Genomic DNA, 12,839 nt, shown 5'->3' on the forward strand with positions numbered 1-12,839 from the left:
GGTATTTCTGAGCATGATTAATAATGTAAATAGAGTGAATAACCTTATGCTCATGTTATACGTTGCAAATTGATATAATTAAAACTAAATTGATATATTTCGATATTGCACCGTCATCAGAATAGGAATAGCAATTAAGCAGCGAAACAAAGCCGATTCAAACGGAATACAAAACGCGCGACCTTATCGTTGGATCGACCTTATCCAACGAGAACCATATCAAAAGATGCGCGTTTTGTATTCCGTTTGAATCGGCTTTGTTTCGCTGCTTAATTGCTATTCTTATTCTGATGACGGGGCTCTGAAAGACTCTGAATCGGGCGGGGACCTTTTTGGCCCCCATCAGAACTCGAAAAGCACGAATCGTAGCGACAAACGGCAACGGCGTTTGATAGTTCGTTGAACGACTTACAACTTTTGTAAACAACTTTTTTTGGGTCAGGTCAATATTGAGGTCGCCAGAGGTCATAACAAATAGCATGGTTTATAACGACCTACATAGATAGGTCAACTTCAAAATCTGCCCTAGGAAGGTCACGCTGGGTACCAATCGGCGCGTCATGACCAGGCGAACGGTTTGGTACACTAACAACTATGTCTTGGAATTTTGATATCGATGACATAAGGTCAGGTCAATTTTGCGACCTTAACCCTCGCCGGCCGAGGGGGGGGGGCGGGTGCCGCCCCCCATAGGGTTTTTTTTCGCGATAGCTCCGAACACGCTGGCGATAGAGAGCTGAAACTTGGCATACCTGACCTTTGATTCAAGCCGGATCTTTTGACACCAACCGCATTTTTGGGTCAGGTCAGGTCACTGACTTATGACGTCATAAGTGAACCTCTGCACTGTCTTCAGATGTCGCAACTTCGCAACGCCCTCACTGCCAGAGGAGATGTCACAGGGAAATGAAACTTGCAGGATCTAGTATCCATTATGAGTCTCACATCTTGTATATCTCGGATTTTTCCTAAAGGTCATATGAGGTCAGGTCATTTTCGTGACCTCACCATTATAGGTCTATGGGGGAAAATTCAAACTGCTATTCTGGCGCCGGGAACGATCTCCAACTATCTCAAGCACACAGAATCGTGATTTGATGCACTCCTTGCAAGGTTAGATACGTCACTTTTGCAATGTTGACCTTGCGTGACGTCATTTATGACGTCATCAATGTCATATTAGTTTTTCGTCAATAACTCTTGATCAAATTGAGCTAGCGAGTCGGGGAAGCCACCAATGGACTCAGGAAGACCTGCCGAATCGAATGATATGCGACATGACCTCTTTTGACCAACTTCAAGACCTTAGGGTGCTGACCTGACCTTGACCTGAGGTCAACACCCCAAGTTGACCTGACCCGAACAAAAATTATATCATTCGACGCGCCTGAGCGAGGCGAACACGATGCTGTCAAAATCGCGGCTCTGCGGCCGTTTTTTGCGAAGTTATTCACCAAAAACTGAACCGTACCCTGCGGCACTTGACCTGACCTCAGAGGTCACCGGTTGACCTAGGACCTTAAAATCGGGTACCAATCTCTGCGTCTCGTAACGGCGCACACGCTCGTTTTTTTCGCGACGCGCTAGCTCCACCAGGGGCGAAACGGCGAGGGGGGGGTCGTAACCGCCCCCCCCCCCCCTCGGCCGGCGCGTATGTAGAAAACCAATAGGTCCGGCGAGGGTTAAATTGAAAGTCACCCTTTTAGACGGAAGTCATTATAAACACTCTTAAACACTGAATTACTTGTATCTTTGACACACTGAACATGACAATGGCACCCGTGACCCCTTTTTATAACCCTGAGGTCATCTCAGGTCACCAATGGTATCTGACTTTTTCGCGAATAACTTTTGATAGAGGCATGCTAGAGCGATGAATACACCTTAGTTGTGTTTGGCTCGACGATACGGATGGACTGATATGGAACTTAGCCCTTATCGGTCAGGTCATGACCTTGACCTAAGGCCAAATTTTCAAGTTGACCTTTCAAGGCCAATTGATAGTTCATTCCACACGTCTTGACGAGAGGAACAAGATGCTGGTAAAGGGAAGTTCGTGCAAATTTTGAGACGAAAGTTATTGCCGAAAACTGGTTTCCGAAAATATCGGCTATTTTGGCAGTTTTTGCGGCCACTGCAGGTAAAACCGTTGACGGCAAAACCGTTGACGGCACCCGGCATGATTTCTTTGAGCGCATTTATACAAATAATTTGTCTACATAGGATAGGGCCTTCTGTTTACAGAGGACCTCCTCCCCTGTTCCTTCCTACAGTGGGCGGCGACGCGGTTTGGGAGTCTGTTCTGTAAGTACAGTTTCCTGAGTTCTCAGTTCTCACTATAGTGAGATCTGAGAACGAGAGTAGCAGGGAACAGAAGCCAGAAGGTAATTTGCTTACAGTGGGCCTCCACTCTATGTACTTAATATACGACGCTGTCTTTGACTACCTCCTGCCTAAAGAGGGCCTAAAAGGAGGTCCTCCTGCCCACAGAGGGCCTCTTATCTACAGAGGGCTTCCTCTCTACAGATTGCCTCTTATCTACAGAGGGCCTCCTCTCTGCTGAGGGTGTCTTTCTCTCCAGAGGGCCTCCTTTACAGAGGGCATCCACTCTACAGAGGGCCTCCTCTCTAGTCTCTACAGGGACCTCCTCTCTTCAGAGGGCTTCCTATCTATGTAGGGCCTCCTCTCTTCAGAGTCTCGTCTCTACACAGGACCTCCTCTATACAGAGGACCTCATCTCTGCGAAGGGCCTCCTCTCTTCAGAGGGCCTTCACTCTACAGAGAGCCTCCTACCTACAGAGGACCTCCTTTCTACTGAGGGAGTCCTCCTCTACAGAGGGCCTCCTCTCTTCAGACGATCTCCTCTCTACAGAGGGCCTCCTCTCTTCAAAGGGCCTTCTGATTTCAGACGGTTTCCTCTTTACAGAAGGCTTGCTCTCTACAGAGGGCCTCCTTTTTACAGAGGGCCTCTTTGTTTACAGAGGGCCTCTTTTTACAGAGGGCCTCCTTTTTGCAGAGGGCCTCCTCTCTACAGGGGGTCTCCTCTCTACAGGGGGTCTCCTCTCTAAGGGGGCCTCCTCTCTACACAGGGCCTCCTACCCACAGAGGGCCTCCTCTCTACTGAGGAGTCAGAGGGCCCTAACGGTCAGACACAGACACTAGTGAGGAGATGAGAAGGGCCCTAGCTGTCACTTGTCAGGCTGATCAGAGGGCCCTGATTGTTCTGACGTCATTTTTTAGATTCCCGCGTGAATTTCGTTCGCCTCCGACGTGATTTTGGCCAGTTGGATTCAGGCCGAAAGGATTCAGGCCAACGTGGGCCTTCGGCCCACGTTGGCCTGAATCCTTTCAGGGGGGCCTCCTGAAAACCCCAAGGGAGGGGCGGGCGCCCCCTCCGCCCCCCCCCCCTTGGCTACGTCCCTGGTTCATGCGGGGCGGTATCCGTGTCCTGCGGACTACCAGGAGGAGCCCTATAAAGCATGAAGGCTTTTCCGCTTAGCGTCGCTCTTTGCATGACATATGTGACAGGGCCGGACATGCAATCAGTATTAGACGGTGAATAATTATCCGGACTGGGACCAACTTTCCGCCCCGACCAAATGAAGAGCGGAGAGGGACAGCGACCTGGCTGGTCCTCCCACACAAATTCGTCGGAGGCCCTCGACACATCATCTCAGAAAACTAAGGCATCTTTCGGACACATACATGATTGATAGTTTCTGTCACAGTTGGAAGAAATTCACGCAATTAAATCCACCAATTTCCATTTCTTTCTTTACTTTTTTCCTCTCTCTCTCCCCCCTCTCTCTCTCTCTCTCTCTCTCTCTCTCTCTCTCTCTCTCTCTCTCTCTCTCTCTCTCTCTCTCTCTCTCTCTCTGAAACCGTCCAGCAGACAGGTCCCTCCTCAGTCTTCCTATGAAGCCGCGCGGCGTGTGTTCGCCAAGACTGCACACCCGCACGCCTCGCGAGTCGGTCCTCCTTTCACCAGCACCTCCCGCGCCGGAGCCTTATTAATGGCGGCAATGAATATCTCTTGGCGCGTTTATTTAGCGCCTTTCGAGTCGGCTGTTTACCGGCCACACGGAGCTGCTGACTGAAGGAACCTCCCTGCCGGCGACGGCGGAGAAGAATGGGTGTCCACGGCTCCCGAGGAAAGGCAAAACTGCGAGCAATAGCCCCACAAGAGGGTCTGGAATAATGAAGAAGAGCATAGGCCTCTGTAAACGGTATGCAGAGGTCTATGAAAAGCAACATGCGGATCTGCATATAAAAGGTTAATTTTCGGAGCCATTAATATTTGTCCTTGTAACAAAGCCAAAAGAGAGTAATTTGTAGCGTAACTTTGTTTTAGACAAGCCCATTGCTGTGCTGAGCTCCAAACCGGGCAAGATGATGAGCTCTGCTGCGGTGGAGAGCTGGTTGAGTTATTGGTTAATAAAGCTAAAAACGTCCTTTGTTAGCTTCCACCAGGTAGTTTTGCAACTGTTTCAAGCTGTCGATGAGCTCTGCTACACCCATTGGCCTCCCCCTATCCCCCGCAGTCTCTATGACCTGGCGCCGTGTCAGGCCGGCGGGGAGGGACTCCCGCCCCGGCGGAGCCGTCCCCCGTGTTGGCACGGTGGCGGTTGGTGGGACGTCTCGCCAATTTACCGCAGCACACGGCTGGCATCAATGGCTCAAGATAAGCAAATAACGGCGGTTTGACGGCACACGGTGGCGGCGGACCACCGTGCTCCTGCCATTGGTGGTCGGCCGCGGGCGCCGCCACGACGGGACGGCCCGGACGCTTCGGGTCAGACCATCGCGTCGTCAACCAGTCTCACGGGGCCATTTTACGGTGGGAACATCGGTGACATAGGGACGCGAGATCATAAAAGAAAAGGACACGATTGTTACGGAGCGAGCGAAGCGAGCGGAGTCTTACGTAGAATAACGGAAATTTCTGAGTATGAGCGGCCGGCCGGCCGGCCGGCCGGCCGGCCGGCCGGCCGTGCGGACGCTTTTGCGAGGCTTATATCTCAGCAACCACTTGACCGATTTACACGCGGTAATTTTTATAGGGTAGCTTCATTCCTTCTACCAAGTATTGGACTATTCCCGATGCATGTGGGTGACCCCTTATGCACGTGCCACGTGCAAAACGAAGAGGTGTCAGTTTTGCAATTGTTGCAATATTTCGGTAACTACTTGGCCGATTGCGCTGAAAGTTGGCATGTAGGTAGGCACCCACTAGGCACTGCATATCCATGTGCCAGAGTTGGGGTGCTGCTGCACGTGCGCACGTGCAGGGGTCGTTTCCAGATCTCGAGAACGGCTGGACCGATTGCGCTCAAATTTGGTACACAGTTAGGGACCGGTTAGTAGGGTGCCGTGCAAAAGCCAGTCGGGACCCATTTTGCACGTGCGCACGTGCAGGGTGCCGCTCCCAGATCTCGAGAACGGCTGGGCCGATTGTGCTCAAATTTGGCACATCGCTAGAAACCGGTCAGTAGGGTGCCGTGCACAAGTCAGTTGGAGGTACCCCCTCGAAATTTCGCACGTGCAAGGCTCACCCTCTCGCTCGCTCCGTTAGTCGCCCCAAAAGGCGCTATACTGGTATAGATCCTCGAGCCTTGAAAGTTGTTACGGAGCGAGCGAAGCGAGCGTAGTCTTTCCTTAGATTAACGGAAATTTCTGTGTATGAGCGGCCGGCCGGCCGGCCGGCCGTGCGGACGCTTTTGCGAGGCTTATATCTCAGCAACCACTTGACCGATTTACATGCGGTAATTTTTGTAGGATAGCTTCATTCCTTCTACCAAGTATTGGACTATTCCCGAAGCGTGTGGGTGACCCCTTATGCACGTGCCACGTGCAAAACGAAGAGGTGTCAGTTTTGTAATTGTTGCAATATCTTGGTTACTACTTGGCCGATTGCGCTGAAAGTTGGCATGTAGGTAGGTACCCACTAGGCACTGCATATCCATGTGCCAGAGTTGGGGTGCTGCTGCACGTGCGCACGTGCAGGGGTCGTTTCCAGATCTCGAGAACGGCTCGACCGATTGCGCTCAAATTTGGTACACAGTTAGGGACCGGTTAGTAGGGTGCCGTGCACAAGTCAGTTGGGACCTATTTTGCACGTGCGCACGTGCAGGGTGCCGCTTCCAGATCTCGAGAACGGCTGGGCCGATTGTATCCAAATTTGGCACATCGCTAGAGACCGGTTAGTAGGGTGCCGTGCACAAGTCAGTTGGACGTACCCATCGCAATTTCGCACGTGCAAGGCCCATCCTCTCGCTCGCTCCGTTAGTCGCCCCAAAAGGCGTTATACTGGTTAGTATAGTGATTGGTTTTCGCTTTACAAGCTGTCAGACCCTGAGCTGTCAGAGCTGGAATGTCGTATTGGGTGATTTTCAAGTCAAAATTATAAAACATCTTTATCGTTGATCATTGCGAATCGAGCAACGTTCACCGATTACATCGTGGGGTAAGGATGAGGTCAGGACAGAATCTCAGCCAAGTTCAATAGACTGGTCGTATTCGGTTAGAGCCAAAGCAAAGCTTCAGACCAAGCCAGCCGAAACCAAATGAACCTCCAAACTAAGACAAATAAATGGCCATCGCAGGCGGGCGGTCAAAGTGCTGTCAATTATCTCAGCTGGTAGGAACTTAATACAAATAGCGTGCCTTATATCGGGCAGATCAGAGGTCGTGATGGATGATATCGGCACAACCAGATCATTGATTAAACAAATTGTATGGTAATGGGAATCCGGTTTACTTAATCATCGCGTCAGCTTGCACATTTTTGCATTGGTCCGTGTTGAATGAGCAACACCAGGCTATATGTGACGTGTCCAGCGGGATCTGGCCACACACGAGACGTCGCGCGGGTGTGAATAATGCATACCTGTGCACGATTGTGTGAGCGAAAAGCGAGAGGGTGACTGCACCAGTGAGCGCGCAAGTCTCCACCACTAAACAAGTCCATGCACTCGGGGCATGAGGTGGTCACATTTGAAATGTTGTGCGAGGTTGGGGAGGAGCTAAAGAGCAGCATACCACGCCAGTAAAAATACGAAAAAAGTTCCAATCAAAGAACGACATCAATGAAAATATAGGTCACAATTAGCAGATCCATATTCTGCTTCTCTTCTTGGAGGAGTCTTGGCTCCGTGTCCACCACCTGTAGTCTCTAGAAGCCTAGCACTGCCCCTGACGACAGGTACGCTTGGTAGGTGCGCTCGGCCATGTCAGAAACAATGACAATCTGAGTGTCGTGATCGGCGGAACGGCCACAAAGGCCGCCGCCGTCACGGCACCGACAGACAGCAATTGCCTCGGATCCCTCGGAACCGGCCAATTTTACAGCGGAATGGACGCGACGCCCCCTAATGAGCTGACGATGAGAAGAAATGGTCTGCGACGGAGGCTGCTGGCCTCACCGGGGCCAATCCGGGGCCAGGTCGGCGGCCTGAGCCATGAGCTGGGAGAGGAAGTGAAAGTTTCTTCATCACTAGATGAAGTAAGGACTAACCAGGACAGGGCCACTGCGACCTGGACCATAAGTCTCCCTTCACATCCATCGGTCATAGTACGGTCTGAGACTCCGCCTTGCCGATTTTAGTCTGTCTGCTGCCCAGGAGGGGCATCCCTCACCTGGTGCGTCCCCGGCCGTCGGTGCCGGCCCGGACGGCCTTCGTTCATGTTCCGTTTGTCACGATAGAGCCCGATCAATACGGCTAGCGTGGCTCCACGGACAATAACGGCCAGTCCTAAATTATGCTGGCCAGTGCAGCTGGCGCCCCACACAGACCCAGCTCTGACGTATGGACGTGCGACGATGGATCCGAACCTGCACACGGCACACGCGGCTCCTGCAAGATGGTGTGAAAGAAACGCACGCAACATCCTTCTGAGGTGAAAAATAAATATAAAATGAAATAAATGTGAGACCAGGTGGTATAAGTTCTTCAGATTGATCTTTCGAAGACACTGGGTGTTGTTATGTTTTGTGTCAGCTCTACAAAACTACAGCTTGAGCCGGATGACTACATTGCCTATTTTAATCACAACGTCTCCCAATAAAAGTGCGGCGCTCAGTGCCGACTCTGAACTCTGACCTCAGAGCTCTCCTCTGGTGCCCGTCACTGGGCCGTTTCGCGCAGCCGGCGCTGTCGCAGCTCCTTCCTCTCCTCTCCTCCGCGTCTCGGCGGGACGTGGGAGCGGCGCCGGTGCGTGTCAGACGCCGACGTAATTACTGAAGCCGCAGAGCGGACGTGCAATCAATCTCTGCTGCACTCCCCGGGGCAGCGCTGGCTCACAGTTTCTATAGGGAAGCGAACAATATGGATTAATGCCCACGCCCCCCTCGGGCCCGAGGCGTTCCCCCAGCCAACTTAATCTCGAAGTGACAGAGGGTAGCACGCGCACTGCATGGGCTGCGATTGAAGCTCGCACACGCTGCCGCCGTCTGTTCTATTGTCGAGTGAAGGTAATCGGCCCATGCTACAATAATTAAAACAGTTAAATGCATTTCAGCATTCTGCTTGCCTAATGCTAATCTCCAAGCTTGAGTCTATAGAGAAGAGGCAGGTGTGTCCGTAACGGCGATTGAGCAGAATGCTTAGTAGCTTGAAGTGAATATTACATTGGCGTGCTGTGTACACTGATACTTATTCATTTCTATGCACTTTGTAGTTTGTACACATTTTTTGCTTACCCTAGACGCCATCCAATGAGTAGCATACATAAGCATCGTTCGATTCGTTTCAGTTGTAGGAGCCCTTCCCCAGGCCGTCCCAATCTATATAAGCGCTGCACTTTCGTTTCGGCTGTCCGGCAGTTGAGCCTTCGTTTGCGCTGGTCGTTAGGAGGGCATCGACCGCCGCAGCAAATAGCCCCGCACACCCGGACACGGCCGTGAATTTGTGAACCGGTGACAGAGTGCCGACAGGCATGGGCCGTATACTGGTGCAATTTTATATTGCAGTTTATTGCCGAACACGATTGTGGAGCTGCGCAAAAGTAACGACCGATTTCGTGCCCGAAAAATCAATGGTTCACCATCGAGAGAAAAGTTTTGCGGTGCCGCATCCGGACAGGTAATCTCATGAAAACATGAGCTACCTGTGCGGACGTTCCGATTTTTCGGAGCGAGATGTCCGGAGCGGATTCATGGACCCGTTCCGAACAATGTGTTTATGACGTCACGGCCTCTGCGCCGAGGAGCCATAAACCACAGAGACGTGGCACGGCTCGAAATCCGGACACACCGGCCTTACGGATGGCTCCGGAGAGAGCAGCGGCCACACCGTAACATCAGAGTGTTCGACAAGGCTCAGACAATCTCCTGAGAGCTCTCCGTGAACAGCAACAGACAACGGGAAGGTCGGCTTCACAGGAATTAATTCATCACGACAAAAATATTCACCCAACGTCTCTGGCGCGCGGTCTCGCAATGAGCCCAAATACCGCAAATGAAACTCACCAGAGCTCATTCGCTTCCTTCCTCAGCCAACGGGCGTGTAATTTGCATTCAGTTTCACGTCACAGTGGGCGCCGGGCGACGGGCAGGGGAGGGGAGGGTGTGGGAGAGCAGGGGAGGGCGCTCCTCTCGGCCCGGCCCTCGCGCCTCGCGACAAAAACGTCGCGTCGCTGCGCGTCGGGACCGCCGCGGGCGACCGTCAGCGGTCTGAAGTGGTGATAAATGACACGCTGATGACGCCATACAGGGGCACCACACATTTTCCACCGGGGAAACGGGGGAGAGCTCGGTGTCGCGTCAGCTTCTGTGTGGCCCGCACATATGGAGGGCGCCTGTTGAATATCCAAACGGGAAACATGGATCATCAATATAAAGTCCTGCCGCCTTACATCCTTGTTATGTGAGAGCAATTACGGATGATTTATTATAAAATTAACAATGTTTTACTTTTAAGAAAAATAAATGAAATCGTTGTGAACACAAATACCTTCCTACATACTCATTATGCCTTATCGGACCAAAACAGAAACCAATATTTGTCCCACATCTAGAATACCTCTGACCTTAATCCAATAGACGAAACCCTTCCGAATTTCGCGTCAGTCTTAGACTCGAGCCGCTTTGGGGATAAAATAAATCGTCACGAAAAGAAGAAATGGGACAGCAGGGCGGCGCAGAATCTGTCGTCCAACAAACCCGTTAATGGCCACTCCAAATCAGATTAAGTGCTCTGACGAGGCAAGAACTGAGGGCGCCCGGTGACGGTGCGAAGTGGGGACAGCCCAAGTGCTGCGGGGCCGCGGTCGGCTCTTGAAAAGCACTTTTCATCAGTCTTATTCCAGCTTGACACCTTGCTCTCAGTCTCCTTACAAGGTGAGACTGCCGCTCTCACGCTGTTCAGAGGCTAAGTCCCTGGTCGTACAGTTTGTTTTGTCGCCAAATCGGTTCGCAGCAGGAGCGGATTGGTGAGCCAGCAGGCTGCATTATTCACAGCCGAGCGACATGCAATATTGGCTCGAGGATTAGGTGACCGCGCCGTCGACAGTCGCCAGGCCCCGGCCACGGACCGGGTCACGACGCCGGTAGATCAAACAGCCCCGCGGTGAGCCCCTTCCCCTCAGGGACGGCCTGCTGGCCATCGCGTGACAACGGATGTCCTCGAATGGGCTACCGTTGGAGCCTCCAGCCCTGGGGACACACTGGCTCCATCGAACGACCGTAGAAACATGCACAACAGCTTTTCCCGAGTGAGTGCATGGTTCAATACGAACAATGTCATATGAGTAACGAGTGGAACAATTGTTTTTTTTTATCAAGCAAAGCAGGGTTCAAACTAAACGAATAGATAGGCATTGGTATAGGAACGGCCCATATAGGGCTTATAGGCATATTCATAGCTCAATAATGCCGAATGCAGCACAGAAGATACAAATTTATATGTAACGATTAGTGCCTTTTTTCTCCAATTTGTATTCCTCTTCAATAAGGACCAGGAATGAGCGGCTACCCAGCCTATCACTGCTGTAATGACGTCATATATGTGCGTGGTGACGTCACGTGTACCCGCACAGGACGATCCGGAGCAGGGCTCCAATATATCGTCCCGCTGTCAGATAGTGCCAGCTCCACAAGCCGTGGACAAACACGCACGACACGGAGTATGAGCGATATTACCGGTCCAGCCGAGCCGCTTGCCGATATACCTGCGAACGCTGTGTATCGGGACTCAGATAGGTACCGGTACAACGCAGGTGGTACGCGGCGGTACCTACATGGGTACACGTGGTGTGGAACGGTATGGGGGTCAGCAGCGGACCATTGACCGGGCGGGTCAGCTCAGAGGGGGCGTTGGGAGCTCAGCAGCTAAGATCAGGAAGGCCTGCAGCTCAGGAGTTATGCTTCGCTCGATGCACATTGAAGCAGCTGACCGAGCATTTTGGTGAAATTTATACGACCCCACTGACAGAGCTAGAAATGAAGCGAACGGTTTAGGCTTTGAAGCATATTGGATCACCTAACCTATGCTATCGGCTCCATGTGCACATATTTTTTATAATGGACACGAGGGTGGCAATGTAAGTAAGGTAGCTTACATTTGATGCTCATGTGACACCAGCCTCATTTTCATGTCAAGACAGGTCACTGGCACGTTATAAGTGAGCCTCCGAACAAAATACGCGCTACGGTCATTGACGAAGGCTGGCTGTTCTGAGGAGGAGATATCCGCGAAGTAAAATCATAAAAAAACGGTGATTCCAAGATCCGCTTATTCGGAAAAGAATGCGTTTTTAGCGATGAATTATATCAAGTCATTGTTACACTCGCCGATTTCCCTCATGTTCCCGTTCAATGATGTTTACCCACGTGAAGCACATCTTCCTCAAGGAAACTTGTGCCCGCACGACAACAGGGATTGTAAATACGAACACGCGCCACTTCTCTTTACTGATATTGTAGAGAGGTCAACGAGACCAATGTATTAGTTGATAGTTTTTTTTTTTAATCCCATCCCGACAATCAATCCAACGAGCAGGACATCCGCATGAACACCATGCTACGAAACAACGCCATCCTATAGCCAAATAACGCCAATCTGTACACGTGTATAGCCATGCACGATAATGGGTTACTTACAGTGAAGAAAGCTGCCGGAGATTCCTGAGCAGCTCCTGTGAACACTTCGCGACCACTCAAACCGCGGCTGCCCGGCAGTGTCCTGCACCAGTCACTAGCTCCTTCTGAGGAGGTCACACCGGTCACCGGGCTCGGCCCGAGGGAGGTCACTGCGATGAACCGGCACGCACGATGCGTCCCCGTTCGCAGCTGCCACACACCCCCACACACTCGCCCCGCAACACCGACTGGCGCGCGGGGCCGGCGGCCGAGCCGCCAACGACTGCACTGCCACCTAGCGGCGACGAGATAAAACAAACAGCAACCGAGCAGCACGCATAGCTTGCGGGCAGCGCAGTGAAAAATAATGCTTATAACAATAGGCGAACGTCTGTTTATATGCATTTGAAATTGATGAGGTTCTCATTTAAAACGGATTTATGGAATTAAATTTTCCCGAAGTGCCTTTCGATCGATTTTTATCCAGAGGTGAAAAGCTACGAACAAATTTCGATGATTCCTTAGCTTCGGGCGATTCAATTGCCAATAATCCTCAGAGTTTAACCCTACCTGATAACGACCTAGTGTAGATGGAGAGACGAGGCTCTCTATATATAACATATGCATTGAAACACGCGCTCCCGGAAGGCTTGGAAAATCCGAGATAAAATAGTTGTGTCCCCAAATCGCGCCAGTGCAGTGCTCCAGATGAGCCAGGAGCGCGTTTTCTCAGTACGAGTCGCGGTTCCCGGCTGATGACAGC

At 51.6% G+C, this 12,839-nt stretch overlaps 1 protein-coding gene across 1 annotated transcript in view; it reads right to left on the reverse strand.

Annotated features, from left to right (window-relative positions):
- Positions 1-12,311, reverse strand: part of LOC122374920 (discoidin domain-containing receptor tyrosine kinase B-like) — a gene marked incomplete at its 3' end in the record, with an annotated part of 55,587 nt that extends 43,276 nt beyond the window's left edge. Inside the window, exon 1 of the mRNA XM_043353979.1 lies at positions 12,098-12,311. The remainder of the gene's footprint in view (positions 1-12,097) is intronic.
- Between the last annotated feature and the right edge of the window lie 528 nt (positions 12,312-12,839).

Source organism: Amphibalanus amphitrite, unplaced genomic scaffold, assembly GCF_019059575.1.
Source record: "Amphibalanus amphitrite isolate SeventyFive unplaced genomic scaffold, NRLGWU_Aamphi_draft 001738F_arrow, whole genome shotgun sequence".
Lineage (NCBI taxonomy): Eukaryota > Metazoa > Arthropoda > Thecostraca > Balanomorpha > Balanidae > Amphibalanus > Amphibalanus amphitrite.